This window comes from Orcinus orca, chromosome 2 (assembly GCF_937001465.1).
Source record: "Orcinus orca chromosome 2, mOrcOrc1.1, whole genome shotgun sequence".
Classification (NCBI taxonomy): domain Eukaryota; kingdom Metazoa; phylum Chordata; class Mammalia; order Artiodactyla; family Delphinidae; genus Orcinus; species Orcinus orca.
The window spans coordinates 41,914,944-41,937,111 of record NC_064560.1 but is presented as its reverse complement, the minus strand read 5'-3'; positions in this window follow the sequence as shown (position 1 = coordinate 41,937,111).

Here is a 22,168-nt window from a genome sequence, read left to right as displayed (position 1 = left end):
TTTTCCTGAATATATTTAGGAAAAAACGCATACATGCTTTTTGGCCAAGTGCATCATTGTGGACGTTCTACCTCTTTTCCTATGCTTTACATGCGATTCCAGTCTACCTCTTGAAATCGCTTTCCTGCAATTCTGCCCCGCTTTCAAGTCTTCTTGGCAGCCTTACTTCAATATATTTTTGGATGATAGCTGTCATTTATAACTCTGCAGGTTGTGAATTACAGTGCCCCTGAACTCCTTTCTTCAACTCGCTTTCTTGTTAGCTGGCAGCAACACCGCAGGATTTCTTCAGGCCCTAGTGTGGTTCCGGCATGGCACGCTGAGCCTTTTGTTAATTCCTCTTCCTGGTGGGAAATGAGAGTTAAATTTGCCTGTCCAGACACCTGCAGCTTGTCTCTCATTGGTTCTCCCTATTCCTGTTCATTTTCCGCAGAAATTGCAAACTGGGTCAAACAGGAAGTTAAAGGCACTGACTCTCCAAATGGGGAGAGTGTTAGTAAAGCGTCTGGAATGTTGCACCCGAGTACCAGGGGACGAAACCTGAGACACATTTGAACACGTTTCCCAATCACACGGTGGATCATACTCTGGGTTCCACATGCATGTTTTAACTGAAGGAAGAATCCCTTAAAACTGGAGAGTTGAGACCCATGGAATGGGTACCATGCAATATGACTTCAAAGGGTCTGCATTTGCTCACCGAACCTCACCAATCCTATCACTGCTGCGTTTATGCCGCTGTACACACGCTTGATTCTCTTTCAGAGACATATAAATCCATAGGTTTTAAGATTCTTACTAGTCAGGTATATACTTAGGCGTTTAATATGTGGTGTTGAGTCCACTACGTTGAGCAAGGAGTAGCTCTTGTCTATTACATATTTGGCTTATGGAATGGTATCTGTGCTAATTTCAATCTCTGGTTTTATGCAGCACCCCAACTCACCTTTCCCCTTAAGCAAGTATAAGTTGGTTTTCTACATTTGAGACCCTGTTCTGTTTTGTAATTCAGTTCCTGTGTAGCCAAGTTTACATTCCGTGTAGTAGTGATATCTTATGATGTTTCTTTTTCTGTGTGACTTATTTCACTTAGAATCATCGTACCTGAATCCACTCATTATGCTGCTACGGGCCTGATGACATAGATTTCATTGCTGAGTGATATTGCATTGTACGTAAATACCACAACTTCTTTATCCATTTTTCGCTTTCTGTGATATTGAACTTGTACCGTAAATGAGGTTCTTGTAAACAGAGCCATCCCAAACTTTGGGGTGGCTGTGTCTTTTTGATTTTAATTTCCCTAATCTATCGGACCATAAGTGGAATTGCCCTAGGCTCTGTTGCTTTCTTTTTTAGATGTTTCAGGAAACACCATACACTTCTCCAGAGTGGCTGTTGGTAAATTACATCCCACCCATCAGCATAACAAGGCTCCCAGTTCTCCATGGCCTATCCTGCCTTTTTGGATTTTACACTTTTCTCAGATGGCCCTTTTGACCGGGGGGCAGTGAGACTTCATTGTAGTGCAGATTTCCTTTGCAAGCTTGCTTGGTTTGCCAAAAAGTGTGTATGCGTTTTTTCCTGAATATATTCAGGAAAAAACGCATACGCCCTTTTTGGCCAAGTGCATCATTGTGGACGTTCTGCCTCTTTTCCTATGCTTTACATGCAATTCCAGTCTACCTCCTGTAATCGGTTTCCTGCAATTCTGCCCCACTTTCAAGTCCTCTTGGCAGCCTTAATTGAATATATTTTTGGAGGATAGCTGTCATTTATAACTGCAGGTTTGTGAATGACAGTGCCCCTGAGCTCCTTTCTTCAACGTGCTTTCTTGTGAGCTGGCCGCAACACCGCAGGATTGCTTCAGGCCCTAGTGTGGTTCCGGCACGGCATGCTGAGCCTTTGTTTAATTCCTCTTCCTGGTGGGAAATGAGAGTTAAATTTGCCCGTCCAGACACCTCCAGCTAGTGTCTCATTGGTTCTCCCTATTTCTGTTCATTTTCCGCAGAAATTGCAAACTGGGCCAAACAGAAGGTTAAAGGCACTAACTCTCCAAGTGGGGAGAGTGTTAGTAAAGCGTCTGGAATGTTGCACCTGAGTAGCAGGGGACGAAAACTGAGACATATTTGAACACATTTCCCGATCACATGGTGGATCATACTCTGGGTTCCACATGCATGTTTTAGCTGAAGGAAAAATCCCTTAAACCTGGAGAGTTGAGACCCATGGAATGGGTACCATGCAATATGACTTCAAAGGGTCTGCATTTGCTCACCGAACCTCACCAATCCTATCACTGCTGCGTTTATGCCACTGTACACACGCTTGATTCTCTTTCGGAGACATATAAATCCATAGGTTTTAAGATTCTTACTAGTCAGGTATAATCTTAGGCGTTTAATATGGTGTGTTGAGTCCACTTCGTTGAGCAAGGAGTAGCTCTTATCTATTACATATTTGGCTTATGGAACGGTATCTGTGCTCATTTCAATCTCTGGTTTTATGCAGCACCCCAACTCACCTTTCCCCTTAAGCAAGCATAAGTTGGTTTTCTACATTTGAGACCCTGTTCTGTTTTGTAATTCAGTTCCTGTGTAGCCAAGATTACATTCCGTTTATTAGTGATATCTTATGATGTTTCTTTTTCTGTGTGACTTATTTCACTTAGAATCATCGTACCTGAATCCACTCATTATGCTGCTACAGGCCTGATGACATAGATTTCATGGCTGAGTGATATTGCATTGTACGTAAGTACTACAACTTCTTTATCCTTTTTCGCTTTCTGTGATATTGAACTTGTACCGTAAACGAAGTTCTTATAAACAGAGCCATCCCAAAATTTGGGGTGGCTGTGTCTTTTTGATTTTAATTTCCCTAAGCTATAGGACCATAAGTGGAATTGCCCTAGGCTCTGTTGCTTTGTTTTTTGGATTTTTCATGAAACAGCATACACTTCTCCAGAGTGGCTGTTGGCAATTTACATCCCGCCCATCAGCATAACAAGGCTCCCAGTTCTCCATGGCCTGTCCTGCCTCTCTGGATTTTACACTTTGTTCAGATGGCCCTTTTGACCGGGGGGCAGTGAGACTTCATTGTAGTGCAGATTTCCTTTGCAAGCTTGCTTGGTTGGCCAAAAAGTGCTTATGCGTTTTTTCCTGAATATATTCAGGAAAAAACGCATAAGCCCTTTTTGGCCAAGTGCATCATTGTGGACGTTCTGCCTCTTTTCCTATGCTTTAAATGCAATTCCAGTCTACCTCCTGAAATCAGTTTCCTGCAATTCTGTCCCGGTTTCAAGTCCTCTTGGCAGCCTTACTTCAATATATTTTTGTACGATAGCTGTCATTTATAACTCTGCAGGTTTGTGAATTACAGTGCCCCTGAGCTCCTTTCTTCAACTCGCTTTCTTGTGAGCTGGCCGCAACACAGCAGGATTTCTTCAGGCCCTATGTGGTTCCGGCATGGCACGCTGAGCTTTTGGTTAATTCCTCTTCCTGGTGGGAAATGAGAGTTAAATTTGCCCGTCCTGACACCTCTAGCTAGTGTCTCATTGGTTCTCCCTATTCCTGTTCATCTTCCACAGAAATTGCAAACTGGGCCAAACAGGAGGTTAAAGGCAGTGACTCTCCAAGTAGGGAGAGTGTTAGTAAAGCGTCTGGAATGTTGCACCCGAGTACCAGGGGACGAAAACTGAGACACATTTGAACACATTTCCCGATCACACGGTGGATCATACTCTGTGTTCCACATGCATGTTTTAGCTGAAGGAAGAATCCCTTAAACCTGGAGAGTTGAGACCCATGGAATGGGTACCATGCAATATGACTTCAAAGGGTCTGCATTTGCTCACTGAACCTCACCAATCCTATCATTGCTGCCTTTATGCCGCTGTACACATGTATGATTCTCTTTCAGAGACATATACATCCATAGGTTATAAGATTCTTACTAGTCTGCTATATTCTTAGGCGTTTAATATGGGGTGTTGAGTCCACTTCATTGAGCAAGGAGTAGCTCTTGTCTATTACATATTTGGCTTATGGAACGGTATCTGTGTTAATTTCAATCTGTTGTTTTATACAGCACCCCAGCTCACCTTTCCACTTAAGCAAGCATAAGTTGGTTTTTTACATTTGAGACCCTGTTCTGTTTTGTAATTCAGTTCCTGTGTAGCCATGTTTACATTCCGTGTAGTCGTGATATCTTATGATGTTTCTTTTTCTCTGTGACTTATTTCACTTAGAATCATCGTACCTGAATCCACTCATTATGCTGCTACGGGCCTGATGACATAGATTTCTATGCTGAGTGATATTGCATTGTACGTAAGTACCACAACATCTTTATCCATTTTTCGCTTTCTGTGATATTGAACTTGTACTGTAAACGAGGTTCTTGTAAACAGAGCTGTCCCAAACTTTGGGGTGGCTGTGTCTTTTTGATTTTAATTTCCCTAATCTATAGGACCATAAGTGGAAATGCCCTAGGCTCTGTTGCTTTGTTTTTTGGATGTTTCAGGAAACACCATACACTTCTCCAGAGTGGCTGTTGGCAATTTACATCCCGCCAATCAGCATAACAAGGCTCCCAGTTCTCCATGGCCTATCCTGACTTTGTGGATTTTACACTTTTTTCAGATGGCCCTTTTGACCGGGGGCAGTGAGACTTCATTGTAGTGCAGATTTCATTTGCAAGCTTGCTTGGTTGGCCAAAATGTGCGTATGCGTTTCTTCCTGAATATATTCAGGAAGAAACGCATACGCCCCTTTTGGCCAAGTGCATCATTGTGGACGTTCTGCCCCTTTTCCTATGCTTTACATGCAATTCCAGTCTACCTCCTGAAATCGGTTTCCTGCAATTCTGCCCCGCTTTCAAGTCCTCTTGGCAGCCTTACTTCAATATATTTTTGGACGATAGCTGTCATTTATAACTCTGCAGGTTTGTGGATTACAGTGCCACTGAGCTCCTTTCTTCACCTCGCTTTCTTGTGAGCTGGCCGCAACACCGCAGGATTGCTTCAGGCCCTAGTGTGGTTCCGGCATGGCACGCTGAGCCTTTGGATAATTCCTCTTCCTGGTGGGAAATGAGAGTTAAATTTGCCCGTCCAGACACCTCCAGCTAGTCTCTCATTGGTTCTCCCTATTCCTGTTCATTTTCCGCAGAAATTGCAAACTGGGCCAAACAGGAGGTTAAAGGCACTGACTCTCCAAGTGGGGAGAGTGTTAGTAAAGCGTCTGGAATGTTGCACCCGAGTACCAGGGGACGAAAACTGAGACACATTTGAACACGTTTCCCGATCACACGGTGGATCATACTCTGGGTTCCACATGCATGTTTTAGCTGAAGGAAGAATCCCTTAAAACTGGAGAGTTGAGACCCATGGAATGGGTACCATGCAATATGACTTCAAAGGGTCTGCATTTGCTCACCGAACCTCCCCAATCCTATCACTGCTACGTTTATGCCGCTGTGCACACTCTTGATTCTCTTTCGGAGACATATAAATCCATAGGTTTTAAGATTCTTACTAGTCAAGTATATCCTTAGGCGTTTAATATGGGGTGTTGAGTCCACTTCGTTGAGCAAGGAGTAGCTCTTGTCTATTACATATTTGGCTTATGGAACGGTATCTGTGCTAATTTCAATCTCTGGTTTTATGCAGCACCCCAACTCACCTTTCCCCTTAAACAAACATAAGTTGGTTTTCTACATTTGAGACGCTGTTCTGTTTTGTAATTCAGTTCCTGTGTAGCCTAGTTTACATTCCGTGTAGTAGTGATATCTTATGATGTTTCTTTTTCTGTGTGACTTATTTCACTTAGAATTATCGTACCTGAATCCACTCATTATGATGCTATGGGCCTGATGACATAGATTTCATTGCTGAGAGATATTGCATTGTTCGTAAGTACCACAATTTCTTTATCCATTTTTCGCTTTCTGTGATATTGAACTTGTACCGTAAATGAAGTTCTTGTAAACAGAGCCATCCCAAACTTTGGGGTGGCTGTGTCTTTTTGATTTTAAATTCCCTAAGCTATAGGACCATATGTGCAAGTGCCCTAGCCTTTGTTTCTTTGTTTTTTAGATGTTTCAGGAAACACCATACACTTCTCCAGAGTGGCTGTTGGCAATTTACATCCCGCCCATCAGCATAACACGGCTCCCAGTTCTCCATGGCCTGTCCTGCCTTTCTGGATTTTACACTTTTTTCAGATGGCCCTTCTGACCGGGGGGAAGTGAGACTTCATTGTAGTGCATATATCCTTTGCAAGCTTTCTTGGTTGGCCAAAAAGGGCGTATGCGTTTTTTCCTGAATATATTTAGGAAAAAACGCATACGAGCTTTTTGGCCAAGTGCATCATTGTGGACGTTCTGCCTATTTTCCTATGCTTTACATGCGATTCCAGTCTACCTCCTGAAATCGCTTTCCTGAAATTCTGCCCCGTTTTCAAGTCCTCTTGGCAGCCTTACTTCAATATATTTTTGGACTATAGTTGTCATTTATAACTCTGCAGGTTTGTGGATTACAGTGCCCCTGAGCTCCTTTCTTCACCTCGCTTTCTTGTGAGCTGGCCGCAACACCGCAGGATTGTTTCAGTCCCTAGTGTGGTTCCGGCATGGCACGCTGAGCCTTTGGATAATTCCTCTTCCTGGTGGGAAATGAGAGTTAAATTTGCCCGTCCAGACACCTCCAGCTAGTCTCTCATTGGTTCTCCCTATTCCTGTTCATTTTCCGCAGAAATTGCAAACTGGGCCAAACAGGAGGTTAAAGGCACTGACTCTCCAAGTGGGGAGAGTGTTAGTAAAGCGTCTGGAATGTTGCACCCGAGTACCAGGGGACGAAAACTGAGACACATTTGAACACGTTTCCCGATCACACGGTGGATCATACTCTGGGTTCCACATGCATGTTTTAGCTGAAGGAAGAATCCCTTAAAACTGGAGAGTTGAGACCCATGGAATGGGTACCATGCAATATGACTTCAAAGGGTCTGCATTTGCTCACCGAACCTCCCCAATCCTATCACTGCTACGTTTATGCCGCTGTGCACACTCTTGATTCTCTTTCGGAGACATATAAATCCATAGGTTTTAAGATTCTTACTAGTCAAGTATATCCTTAGGCGTTTAATATGGGGTGTTGAGTCCACTTCGTTGAGCAAGGAGTAGCTCTTGTCTATTACATATTTGGCTTATGGAACGGTATCTGTGCTAATTTCAATCTGTGGTTTTATGCAGCACCCCAACTCACCTTTCCCCTTAAGCAAACATAAGTTGGTTTTCTACATTTGAGACCCTGTTCTGTTTTGTAATTCATTTCCTGTGTAGCCTAGTTTACATTCCGTGTAGTAGTGATATCTTATGATGTTTCTTTTTCTGTGTGACTTATTTCACTTAGAATTATCGTACCTGAATCCACTCATTATGATGCTATGGGCCTGATGACATAGATTTCATTGCTGAGAGATATTGCATTGTTCGTAAGTACCACAATTTCTTTATCCATTTTTCGCTTTCTGTGATATTGAACTTGTACCGTAAATGAGGTTCTTGTAAACAGAGCCGTCCCAAACTTTGGGGTGGCTGTGTCTTTTTGATTTTAAATTCCCAAAGCTATAGGACCATATGTGCAAGTGCCCTAGCCTTTGTTTCTTTGTTTTTTAGATGTTTCAGGAAACACCATACACTTCTCCAGAGTGGCTGTTGGCAATTTACATCCCGCCCATCAGCATAACACGGCTCCCAGTTCTCCATGGCCTGTCCTGCCTTTCTGGATTTTACACTTTTTTCAGATGGCCCTTTTGACCGGTTGGCAGTGAGACTTCATTGTAGTGCATATATCCTTTGCAAGCTTTCTTGGTTGGCCAAAAAGGGCGTATGCGTTTTTTCCTGAATATATTTAGGAAAAAATGCATACGCCCTTTTTGGCCAAGTGCATCATTATGGACGTTCTGCCTCTTTTCCTATGCTTTACATGCGATTCCAGTCTACCTCCTGAAATCGCTTTCCTGAAATTCTGCCCCGCTTTCAAGTCCTCTTGGCAGCCTTACTTCAATATATTTTTGGACGATAGCTGTCATTTATAACTCTGCAGGTTGTGAATTACAGTGCCCCTGAACTCCTTTCTTCAACTCGCTTTCTTGTTAGCTGGCAGCAACACCGCAGGATTGCTTCAGGCCCTAGTGTTGTTCCGGCATGGCACGCTGAGCCTTTGGTTAATTCCTCTTCCTGGTGGGAAATGAGAGTTAAATTTGCCTGTCCAGACACCTTCAGCTTGTCTCTCATTGGTTCTCCCTATTCCTGTTCATTTTCCGCAGAAATTGCAAACTGGGCCAAACAGGAAGTTAAAGGCACTGACTATCCAAATGGGGAGAGTGTTAGTAAAGCGTCTGGAATGTTGCACCCGAGTACCAGCAGATGAAAACTGAGACACATTTGAACACGTTTCCCGATCACACGGTGGATCATACTCTGGGTTCCACATGCATGTTTTAGCTGAAGAAGAATCCCTTAAGCCTGGAGACTTGAGACCCATGGAATGGGTACCATGCAATATGACTTCAAAGGGTCTGCATTTGCTCACCGAACCTCACCAATCCTATCACTGCCGCGTTTATGCTGCTGTACACAGGCTTGATTCTCTTTCAGAGACATATAAATCCATAGGTTTTAAGATTCTTACTAGTCAGGTATATACTTAGGCGTTTAATATGGGGTGTTGAGTCCACTTCGTTGAGCAAGGAGTAGCTCTTGTCTATTACATATTTGGCTTATGGAACGGTATCTGTGCTAATTTCAATCTCTGGTTTTATGCAGCACCCCAACACACATTTCCCCTTAAGCAAGCATAAGTTGGTTTTCTACATTTGAGACCCTGTTCTGTTTTGTAATTCAGTTCCTGTGTAGCCAAGTTTACATTCCGTGTATTAGAGATATCTTATGATGTTTCTTTTTCTGTGTGACTTATTTCACTTAGAATCATCGTACCTGAATCCACTCATTATGCTGCTACGGGCCTGATGACATAGATTTCATTGCTGAGTGATATTGCATTGTACGTAAGTACCACAACTTCTTTATCCATTTTTCGCTTTCTGTGATATTGAACTTGTACCGTAAACGAGGTTCTTGTAAACAGAGACGTCACAAACTTTGGGGTGGCTGTTTCTTTTTGATTTTAATTTCCCTAAGCTATAGGACCATAAGTGGAAGTGCCCTAGGCTCTGTTGCTTTGTTTTTTAGATGTTTCAGGATACACCATACACTTCTCCAGAGTGGCTGTTGGCAATTTACATCCCACCCATCAGCATAACAAGGCTCCCAGTTCTCCATGGCCAGTCCTGCCTTTCTGGATTTTACACTTTTTTCAGATGGCCCTTTTGACCGGGGGGCAGTGAGACTTCATTGTAGTGCAGATTTCCTTTGCAAGCTTGCTTGGTTGGCCAAAAAGTGCGTATGCGTTTTTTCCTGAATATATTCAGGAAAAAACGCATACGCCCTTTTTGGCCAAGTGCATCATTGTGGACGTTCTGCCTCTTTTCCTATGCTTTACATGCAATTCCAGTATACCTCCTGAAATCGGTTTCCTGCAATTCTGCCCCGCTTTCAAGTCCTCTTGGCAGCCTTATTTCAATATATTTTTGGATGATAGCTGTCATTTATAACTCTGCAGGTTTGTGAATGACAGTACCCCTGAGCTCCTTTCTTCAACTCGCTTTCTTGTGAGATGGCCGCAACACTGCAGGATTGCTTCAGGCCCTAGTGTGGTTCCGGCATGGCACGCTGAGCCTTTGGTTAATTCCTCTTCCTGGTGGGAAATGAGAGTTAAATTTGCCCGTCCAGACACCTCCAGCTAGTCTCTCATTGGTTCTCCCTATTGCTGTTCATCTTCACCAGAAATTGCAAACTGGGCCAAACAGGAGGTTAAAGGCACTGAGTCTCCAAGTGGGGAGAGTGTTAGTAAAGCATCGGGAATGTTGCACCCGAGTACCAGAGGACGAAAACTGAGACACATTTGAACTCATTTCCCGATCACACGGTGGATCATACTCTGGGTTCCGCATGCATGTTTTAGCTGAAGGAAGAAACCCTTAAACTTGGAGAGTTGTGACCCATGGAATGGGTACCATGAAATATGTCTTCAAAGGGTCTGCATTTGCTCACCGATCCTCACCAATCCTATCACTGCTGCATTTATGCCGCTGTACACACGCTTGATTCTCTTTCGGAGACATATAAATCCATATGTTTTCAGATCCTTATTAGTCAGGTGTATTCTTAGGCGTTTAATATGAGGTGTTGTGTCCACTTCGTTGAGCAAGGAGTAGATCTTGTCTATTACATATTTGGCTTATGGGACGGTATCTGTGCTAATTTCAATCTCTGGTTTTATGCAGCACCCCAACTCACCTTTCCCCTTAAGCAAGCATAAGTTGGTTTTCTACATTTGAGACCCTGTTCTGTTTTGTAATTTAGTTCCTGTGTAACCAAGTTTACATTCCGTGTATTAGGGATATCTTATGATGTTTCTTTTTCTGTGTGACTTATTTCACTTAGAATCATCGTACCTGAATCCATTCATTATGCTGCTATGGGCCTGGTGACATAGATTTCATTGCTGAGTGATATTGCATTGTACGTAAGTACCATAACTTCTTTATCCATTTTTCGCTTTCTGTGATATTGAACTTGTACCATAAACGAGGTTCTTGTAAACAGAGCCGGCCCAAACATTGGGGTGGCTGTCTCTTTTTGATTTTAATTTCTCTAAGCTATAGGACCATAAGTGGAAGTGCCCTAGGCTCTGTTGCTTTGTTTTTTAGATGTTTCAGGAAACACCATACACTTCTCCAGAGTGGCTGTTGGCAATTTACCTCCCGCCCATCAGCATAACAAGGCTCCCAGTTCTCCATGGCCTGTCCTGCCTTTCTGGATTTTACAGTTTTTTCAGATGACCCTTTTGACCGGGTGGCAGTGAGACTTCATTGTAGTGCAGATTTCCTTTGCAAGCTTGCTTGGTAGGCCAAAAAGGGCGTATGCGTTTTTTCCTGAATATATTCAGGAAAAAACGCATACGCCCTTTTTGGCCAAGTGCATCATTGTGGAAGTTCTGCCTCTTTTCCTATGCTTTACATGCAATTCCAGTCTACCTCCTGAAATCAGTTTCCTGCAATTCTGTCCCGGTTTCAAGTCCTCTTGGCAGCCTTACTTCAATATATTTTTGTACGATAGCTGTCATTTATAACTCTGCAGGTTTGTGAATTACAGTGCCCCTGAGCTCCTTTCTTCAACTCGCTTTCTTGTGAGCTGGCCGCAACACAGCAGGATTTCTTCAGGCCCTATGTGGTTCCGGCATGGCACGCTGAGCTTTTGGTTAATTCCTCTTCCTGGTGGGAAATGAGAGTTAAATTTGCCCGTCCTGACATCTCTAGCTAGTGTCTCATTGGTTCTCCCTATTCCTGTTCATCTTCCACAGAAATTGCAAACTGGGCCAAACAGGAGGTTAAAGGCAGTGACTCTCCAAGTAGGGAGAGTGTTAGTAAAGCGTCTGGAATGTTGCACCCGAGTACCAGGGGACGAAAACTGAGACACATTTGAACACATTTCCCGATCACACGGTGGATCATACTCTGTGTTCCACATGCATGTTTTAGCTGAAGGAAGAATCCCTTAAACCTGGAGAGTTGAGACCCATGGAATGGGTACCATGCAATATGACTTCAAAGGGTCTGCATTTGCTCACTGAACCTCACCAATCCTATCATTGCTGCGTTTATGCCGCTGTACACATGTATGATTCTCTTTCAGAGACATATACATCCATAGGTTATAAGATTCTTACTAGTCTGCTATATTCTTAGGCGTTTAATATGGGGTGTTGAGTCCACTTCATTGAGCAAGGAGTAGCTCTTGTCTATTACATATTTGGCTTATGGAACGGTATCTGTGTTAATTTCAATCTGTTGTTTTATACAGCACCCCAGCTCACCTTTCCACTTAAGCAAGCATAAGTTGGTTTTTTACATTTGAGACCCTGTTCTGTTTTGTAATTCAGTTCCTGTGTAGCCATGTTTACATTCCGTGTAGTCGTGATATCTTATGATGTTTCTTTTTCTCTGTGACTTATTTCACTTAGAATCATCGTACCTGAATCCACTCCTTATGCTGCTACGGGCCTGATGACATAGATTTCTATGCTGAGTGATATTGCATTGTACGTAAGTACCACAACATCTTTATCCATTTTTCGCTTTCTGTGATATTGAACTTGTACTGTAAACGAGGTTCTTGTAAACAGAGCTGTCCCAAACTTTGGGGTGGCTGTGTCTTTTTGATTTTAATTTCCCTAATCTATAGGACCATAAGTGGAAATGCCCTAGGCTCTGTTGCTTTGTTTTTTGGATGTTTCAGGAAACACCATACACTTCTCCAGAGTGGCTGTTGGCAATTTACATCCCGCCAATCAGCATAATAAGGCTCCCAGTTCTCCATGGCCTATCCTGACTTTGTGGATTTTACACTTTTTTCAGATGGCCCCTTTGACCGGGGGCAGTGAGACTTCATTGTAGTGCAGATTTCATTTGCAAGCTTGCTTGGTTGGCCAAAATGTGCGTATGCGTTTCTTCCTGAATATATTCAGGAAGAAACGCATACGCCCCTTTTGGCCAAGTGCATCATTGTGGACGTTCTGCCCCTTTTCCTATGCTTTACATGCAATTCCAGTCTACCTCCTGAAATCGGTTTCCTGCAATTCTGCCCCGCTTTCAAGTCCTCTTGGCAGCCTTACTTCAATATATTTTTGGACGATAGCTGTCATTTATAACTCTGCAGGTTTGTGGATTACAGTGCCACTGAGCTCCTTTCTTCACCTCGCTTTCTTGTGAGCTGGCCGCAACACCGCAGGATTGCTTCAGGCCCTAGTGTGGTTCCGGCATGGCACGCTGAGCCTTTGGATAATTCCTCTTCCTGGTGGGAAATGAGAGTTAAATTTGCCCGTCCAGACACCTCCAGCTAGTCTCTCATTGGTTCTCCCTATTCCTGTTCATTTTCCGCAGAAATTGCAAACTGGGCCAAACAGGAGGTTAAAGGCACTGACTCTCCAAGTGGGGAGAGTGTTAGTAAAGCGTCTGGAATGTTGCACCCGAGTACCAGGGGACGAAAACTGAGACACATTTGAACACGTTTCCCGATCACACGGTGGATCATACTCTGGGTTCCACATGCATGTTTTAGCTGAAGGAAGAATCCCTTAAAACTGGAGAGTTGAGACCCATGGAATGGGTACCATGCAATATGACTTCAAAGGGTCTGCATTTGCTCACCGAACCTCCCCAATCCTATCACTGCTACGTTTATGCCGCTGTGCACACTCTTGATTCTCTTTCGGAGACATATAAATCCATAGGTTTTAAGATTCTTACTAGTCAAGTATATCCTTAGGCGTTTAATATGGGGTGTTGAGTCCACTTCGTTGAGCAAGGAGTAGCTCTTGTCTATTACATATTTGGCTTATGGAACGGTATCTGTGCTAATTTCAATCTCTGGTTTTATGCAGCACCCCAACTCACCTTTCCCCTTAAACAAACATAAGTTGGTTTTCTACATTTGAGACGCTGTTCTGTTTTGTAATTCAGTTCCTGTGTAGCCTAGTTTACATTCCGTGTAGTAGTGATATCTTATGATGTTTCTTTTTCTGTGTGACTTATTTCACTTAGAATTATCGTACCTGAATCCACTCATTATGATGCTATGGGCCTGATGACATAGATTTCATTGCTGAGAGATATTGCATTGTTCGTAAGTACCACAATTTCTTTATCCATTTTTCGCTTTCTGTGATATTGAACTTGTACCGTAAATGAAGTTCTTGTAAACAGAGCCATCCCAAACTTTGGGGTGGCTGTGTCTTTTTGATTTTAAATTCCCTAAGCTATAGGACCATATGTGCAAGTGCCCTAGCCTTTGTTTCTTTGTTTTTTAGATGTTTCAGGAAACACCATACACTTCTCCAGAGTGGCTGTTGGCAATTTACATCCCGCCCATCAGCATAACACGGCTCCCAGTTCTCCATGGCCTGTCCTGCCTTTCTGGATTTTACACTTTTTTCAGATGGCCCTTTTGACCGGGGGGAAGTGAGACTTCATTGTAGTGCATATATCCTTTGCAAGCTTTCTTGGTTGGCCAAAAAGGGCGTATGCGTTTTTTCCTGAATATATTTAGGAAAAAACGCATACGAGCTTTTTGGCCAAGTGCATCATTGTGGACGTTCTGCCTATTTTCCTATGCTTTACATGCGATTCCAGTCTACCTCCTGAAATCGCTTTCCTGAAATTCTGCCCCGCTTTCAAGTCCTCTTGGCAGCCTTACTTCAATATATTTTTGGACTATAGTTGTCATTTATAACTCTGCAGGTTTGTGGATTACAGTGCCCCTGAGCTCCTTTCTTCACCTCGCTTTCTTGTGAGCTGGCCGCAACACCGCAGGATTGTTTCAGTCCCTAGTGTGGTTCCGGCATGGCACGCTGAGCCTTTGGATAATTCCTCTTCCTGGTGGGAAATGAGAGTTAAATTTGCCCGTCCAGACACCTCCAGCTAGTCTCTCATTGGTTCTCCCTATTCCTGTTCATTTTCCGCAGAAATTGCAAACTGGGCCAAACAGGAGGTTAGAGGCACTGACTCTCCAAGTGGGGAGAGTGTTAGTAAAGCGTCTGGAATGTTGCACCCGAGTACCAGGGGACGAAAACTGAGACACATTTGAACACGTTTCCCGATCACACGGTGGATCATACTCTGGGTTCCACATGCATGTTTTAGCTGAAGGAAGAATCCCTTAAAACTGGAGAGTTGAGACCCATGGAATGGGTACCATGCAATATGACTTCAAAGGGTCTGCATTTGCTCACCGAACCTCCCCAATCCTATCACTGCTACGTTTATGCCGCTGTGCACACTCTTGATTCTCTTTCGGAGACATATAAATCCATAGGTTTTAAGATTCTTACTAGTCAAGTATATCCTTAGGCGTTTAATATGGGGTGTTGAGTCCACTTCGTTGAGCAAGGAGTAGCTCTTGTCTATTACATATTTGGCTTATGGAACGGTATCTGTGCTAATTTCAATCTGTGGTTTTATGCAGCACCCCAACTCACCTTTCCCCTTAAGCAAACATAAGTTGGTTTTCTACATTTGAGACCCTGTTCTGTTTTGTAATTCAGTTCCTGTGTAGCCTAGTTTACATTCCGTGTAGTAGTGATATCTTATGATGTTTCTTTTTCTGTGTGACTTATTTCACTTAGAATTATCGTACCTGAATCCACTCATTATGATGCTATGGGCCTGATGACATAGATTTCATTGCTGAGAGATATTGCATTGTTCGTAAGTACCACAATTTCTTTATCCATTTTTCGCTTTCTGTGATATTGAACTTGTACCGTAAATGAGGTTCTTGTAAACAGAGCCGTCCCAAACTTTGGGGTGGCTGTGTCTTTTTGATTTTAAATTCCCAAAGCTATAGGACCATATGTGCAAGTGCCCTAGCCTTTGTTTCTTTGTTTTTTAGATGTTTCAGGAAACACCATACACTTCTCCAGAGTGGCTGTTGGCAATTTACATCCCGCCCATCAGCATAACACGGCTCCCAGTTCTCCATGGCCTGTCCTGCCTTTCTGGATTTTACACTTTTTTCAGATGGCCCTTTTGACCGGTTGGCAGTGAGACTTCATTGTAGTGCATATATCCTTTGCAAGCTTTCTTGGTTGGCCAAAAAGGGCGTATGCGTTTTTTCCTGAATATATTTAGGAAAAAATGCATACGCCCTTTTTGGCCAAGTGCATCATTATGGACGTTCTGCCTCTTTTCCTATGCTTTACATGCGATTCCAGTCTACCTCCTGAAATCGCTTTCCTGAAATTCTGCCCCGCTTTCAAGTCCTCTTGGCAGCCTTACTTCAATATATTTTTGGACGATAGCTGTCATTTATAACTCTGCAGGTTGTGAATTACAGTGCCCCTGAACTCCTTTCTTCAACTCGCTTTCTTGTTAGCTGGCAGCAACACCGCAGGATTGCTTCAGGCCCTAGTGTTGTTCCGGCATGGCACGCTGAGCCTTTGGTTAATTCCTCTTCCTGGTGGGAAATGAGAGTTAAATTTGCCTGTCCAGACACCTTCAGCTTGTCTCTCATTGGTTCTCCCTATTCCTGTTCATTTTCCGCAGAAATTGCAAACTGGGCCAAACAGGAAGTTAAAGGCACTGACTATCCAAATGGGGAGAGTGTTAGTAAAGCGTCTGGAATGTTGCACCCGAGTACCAGCAGATGAAAACTGAGACACATTTGAACACGTTTCCCGATCACACGGTGGATCATACTCTGGGTTCCACATGCATGTTTTAGCTGAAGAAGAATCCCTTAAGCCTGGAGACTTGAGACCCATGGAATGGGTACCATGCAATATGACTTCAAAGGGTCTGCATTTGCTCACCGAACCTCACCAATCCTATCACTGCCGCGTTTATGCTGCTGTACACAGGCTTGATTCTCTTTCAGAGACATATAAATCCATAGGTTTTAAGATTCTTACTAGTCAGGTATATTCTTAAGCGTTTATATGGGGTGTTGTGTCCACTTCGTTGAGCAAGGAGTAGCTCTTGTCTATTACATATTTGGCTTATGGAACGGTATCTGTGCTAATTTCAATCTCTGGTTTTATGCAGCACCCCAACACACATTTCCCCTTAAGCAAGCATAAGTTGGTTTTCTACATTTGAGACCCTGTTCTGTTTTGTAATTCAGTTCCTGTGTAGCCAAGTTTACATTCCGTGTATTAGAGATATCTTATGATGTTTCTTTTTCTGTGTGACTTATTTCACTTAGAATCATCGTACCTGAATCCACTCATTATGCTGCTACGGGCCTGATGACATAGATTTCATTGCTGAGTGATATTGCATTGTACGTAAGTACCACAACTTCTTTATCCATTTTTCGCTTTCTGTGATATTGAACTTGTACCGTAAACGAGGTTCTTGTAAACAGAGACGTCACAAACTTTGGGGTGGCTGTTTCTTTTTGATTTTAATTTCCCTAAGCTATAGGACCATAAGTGGAAGTGCCCTAGGCTCTGTTGCTTTGTTTTTTAGATGTTTCAGGATACACCATACACTTCTCCAGAGTGGCTGTTGGCAATTTACATCCCACCCATCAGCATAACAAGGCTCCCAGTTCTCCATGGCCAGTCCTGCCTTTCTGGATTTTACACTTTTTTCAGATGGCCCTTTTGACCGGGGGGCAGTGAGACTTCATTGTAGTGCAGATTTCCTTTGCAAGCTTGCTTGGTTGGCCAAAAAGTGCGTATGCGTTTTTTCCTGAATATATTCAGGAAAAAACGCATACGCCCTTTTTGGCCAAGTGCATCATTGTGGACGTTCTGCCTCTTTTCCTATGCTTTACATGCAATTCCAGTATACCTCCTGAAATCGGTTTCCTGCAATTCTGCCCCGCTTTCAAGTCCTCTTGGCAGCCTTATTTCAATATATTTTTGGATGATAGCTGTCATTTATAACTCTGCAGGTTTGTGAATGACAGTACCCCTGAGCTCCTTTCTTCAACTCGCTTTCTTGTGAGATGGCCGCAACACTGCAGGATTGCTTCAGGCCCTAGTGTGGTTCCGGCATGGCACGCTGAGCCTTTGGTTAATTCCTCTTCCTGGTGGGAAATGAGAGTTAAATTTGCCCGTCCAGACACCTCCAGCTAGTCTCTCATTGGTTCTCCCTATTGCTGTTCATCTTCACCAGAAATTGCAAACTGGGCCAAACAGGAGGTTAAAGGCACTGAGTCTCCAAGTGGGGAGAGTGTTAGTAAAGCATCGGGAATGTTGCACCCGAGTACCAGAGGACGAAAACTGAGACACATTTGAACTCATTTCCCGATCACACGGTGGATCATACTCTGGGTTCCGCATGCATGTTTTAGCTGAAGGAAGAAACCCTTAAACTTGGAGAGTTGTGACCCATGGAATGGGTACCATGAAATATGTCTTCAAAGGGTCTGCATTTGCTCACCGATCCTCACCAATCCTATCACTGCTGCATTTATGCCGCTGTACACACGCTTGATTCTCTTTCGGAGACATATAAATCCATATGTTTTCAGATCCTTAGTAGTCAGGTGTATTCTTAGGCGTTTAATATGAGGTGTTGTGTCCACTTCGTTGAGCAAGGAGTAGATCTTGTCTATTACATATTTGGCTTATGGGACGGTATCTGTGCTAATTTCAATCTCTGGTTTTATGCAGCACCCCAACTCACCTTTCCCCTTAAGCAAGCATAAGTTGGTTTTCTACATTTGAGACCCTGTTCTGTTTTGTAATTTAGTTCCTGTGTAGCCAAGTTTACATTCCGTGTATTAGGGATATCTTATGATGTTTCTTTTTCTGTGTGACTTATTTCACTTAGAATCATCGTACCTGAATCCATTCATTATGCTGCTATGGGCCTGGTGACATAGATTTCATTGCTGAGTGATATTGCATTGTACGTAAGTACCATAACTTCTTTATCCATTTTTCGCTTTCTGTGATATTGAACTTGTACCATAAACGAGGTTCTTGTAAACAGAGCCGGCCCAAACATTGGGGTGGCTGTGTCTTTTTGATTTTAATTTCTCTAAGCTATAGGACGATAAGTGGAAGTGCCCTAGGCTCTGTTGCTTTGTTTTTTAGATGTTTCAGGAAACACCATACACTTCTCCAGAGTGGCTGTTGGCAATTTACCTCCCGCCCATCAGCATAACAAGGCTCCCAGTTCTCCATGGCCTGTCCTGCCTTTCTGGATTTTACAGTTTTTTCAGATGACCCTTTTGACCGGGTGGCAGTGAGACTTCATTGTAGTGCAGATTTCCTTTGCAAGCTTGCTTGGTAGGCCAAAAAGGGCGTATGCGTTTTTTCCTGAATATATTCAGGAAAAAACGCATACGCCCTTTTTGGCCAAGTGCATCATTGTGGAAGTTCTGCCTCTTTTCCTATGCTTTACATGCAATTCCAGTCTTCCTCCTGAAATTGGTTTCCTGCAATTCTGCCCCGCTTTCAAGTCCTCTTGGCAGCCTTACTTCAATATATTTTTGGACGATAGCTGTCATTTATAACTGTGCAGGTTTGTGGATTACAGTGCCCCTGAGCTCCTTCCTTCAACTCGCTTTCTTGTGAGCTAGCCGCAACACCGCCGGATTGCTTCAGGTCATAGTGTGGTTCTAGCATGGCACGCTGAGCCTTTGGTTAATTCCTCTTCCTGGTGGGAAATGAGAGTTAAATTTGCCCGTCCAGACACCTCCAGCTAGTCTCTCATTGGTTCTCCCTATTCCTGTTTATCTTCCGCAGAAATTGCAAACTAGGTGAAACAGGAAGTTAAAGGCACTGACTCTCCAAGTGGGGAGAGTGTTAGTAAAGCGTCTGGAATGTTGCACCCGAGTACCAGGGGACGAAAACTGAGACACATTTGAACACATTTCCCGATCACACGGTGGATAATACTCTGGGTTCCACATGCATGTTTTAGCTGAAGGAAGAATCCCTTAAACATGGAGAGTTGAGACCCATGGAATGGGTTCCATGCAATATGCCTTCAAAGGGTCTGCATTTGCCCACCAAACCTCACCAAACCTACCACTGCTGCGTTTATGCTGCTGTACAAACACTTGATTCTCTTACAGAGACATATAAATCCATAGGTTTTAAGATTCTTACTATTCAGGTATATTGTTATGCGTTTAATATGGGGTGTTGAGTCCACTTCGTTGAGCAAGGAGTAGCTCTTGTCTATTACATATTTGGCTTATGGAACGGTATCTGTGCTAATTTCAATCTCTGGTTTTATGCAGCACCCCAACTCACCTTTCCCCGTAAGCAAGCATAAGTTGGTTTTCTACATTTGAGCCCCTGTTCTGTTTTGTAATTCAGTTCCTGTGTAGCCAAGTTTACATTCCGTGTAGTAGTGATATCTTATGATGTTTCTTTTTCTCTGTGACTTATTTCACTTAGAATCATCGTACCTGAATCCACTCATTATGCTGCTACGGGCCTGATGACATAGATTTCATTGCTGAGTGATATTGCATTGTACGTAAGTACCACAACTTCTTTATCCATTTCTCGCTTTCTGCGATATTGAACTTGTACCGTAAACGAGGTTCTTGTAAACAGAGCCGTCCCAAACTTTGGGGTTGCTGTGTCTTTTTGTTTTAAATTTTCCTAAGCTATAGGACCATAAGTGGAAGTGCCCTAGGCTCTGTTGCTTTGTTTTTAGATGTTTCAGGAAACACCATACACTTCTCCAGAGTGGCTGTTGGCAATTTACATCCCACCCATCAGCATGACAAGGCTCCCAGTTCTCCATGGCCTGTCCTGCCTTTCTGGATTTTACACTTTTTTCAGATGGCCCTTTTGACCGGGGGGCAGTGAGACTTCATTGTAGTGCAGATTTCCTTTGCAAGCTTGCTTGGTTGGCCAAAAAGGGCGTATGCGTTTTTTCCTGAATATATTCAGGAAAAAAGGCATACGCCCTTTTTGGCCAAGTGCATCATTGTGGACATTCTGCCTCTTTTCCTATGCTTTACAGGCAATTCCAGTCTACCTCCTGAAATCGGTTTCCTGCAGTTCTGCGCCACTTTCAAGTCCGCTTGGCAGCCTTACTTCAATATATTTTTGGACGATAGCTGTCATTTATAACTCTGCAGGTTTGTGAATTACAGTGCCCCTGAGCTCCTTTCTTCAACTCGCTTTCTTGTGAGCTAGCCGCAACACCGCAGGATTGCTTCAGGCCCTAGTGTGGTTCCGGCATGGCACGTTGAGCCTTTGGTTAATTCCTCTTCCTGGTGGGAAATGAGAGTTAAATTTGCCCGTCCAGACACCTCCAGCTAGTCTCTCATTGGTTCTCCCTATTCCTGTTCATCTTACGCAGAAATTGCAAACTGGGCCAAACAGGAGTTTAAAGGAACTGACTCTCCAAGTGGGGAATGTGTTAGTAAAGCGTCTGGAAGGTTGCACCCGAGTACCAGGGGATGAAAACTGAGACACATTTGAACACGTTTCCCGATCACACGGTGGATCATACTCTGGGTTCCACATGCATGTTTTAGCTGAAGGAAGAATCCCTTAAACTTGGAGAGTTGAGACCCATGGAATGGGTACCATGAAATATGACTTCAAAGGGTCTGCATTTGCTCACCGATCCTCACCAATCCTATCACTGCTGCATTTATGCGGCTGTACACACGCTTGATTCTCTTTCGGAGACATATAAATCCATAGGTTTTAAGATTCTTACTAGTCAGGTGTATTCTTAGGCGTTTAATATGGGTTGTTGAGTCCACTTCGTTGAGCAAGGAGTAGCTCTTGTCTATTACATATTTGGCTTATGGAACGGTATCTGTTCTAATTTCAATCTCTGGTTTTATGCAGCACCCCAACTCACCTTTCCCCTTAAGCAAGCATAAGTTGGTTTTCTACATTTGAGACCCCGTTCTGTTTTGTAATTCAGTTCCTCTGTAGCCAAGTTTACATTCCGTGTAGTAGTGATATCTTATGATGTTTCTTTTTCTGTGTGACTTATTTCACTTAGAATCATCGTACCTGAATCCACTCATTATACTGCTATGGGCCTGATGACATAGATTTCATTGCTGAGTGATATTGCATTGTACGTAAGTACCACAACGTCTTTATTCATTTTTCGCTTTCTGCGATATTGAACTTGTACCGTAAACGAGGTTCTTGTAAACAGAGCCGTCCCAAACTTTGGGGTGGCTGTGTCTTTTTGATTTTAATTTCCCTACGCTATAGGACCATAAGTGGAAGTGCCCTAGGCTCTGTTGCTTTCTTTTGTAGATGTTTCAGGAAACACCATACACTTCTCCAGAATGGCAGTTGGCAATTTACATCCTGCCCATCAGCATAACAAGTCTCCCAGTTCTCCGTGGCCTATCCTGACTTTCTGAATTTTACACTTTTATCAGATGGCCCTTTTGACCGGGGGGCAGTGAGACTTCATTGTAGTGCAGATTTCCTTTGCAAGCTTGCTTGGTTGGCCAAAAAGGGCGTATGCGTTTTTTCCTGAATATATTCAGGAAAAAAGGCATACGCCCTTCTTGGCCAAGTGCATCATTGTGG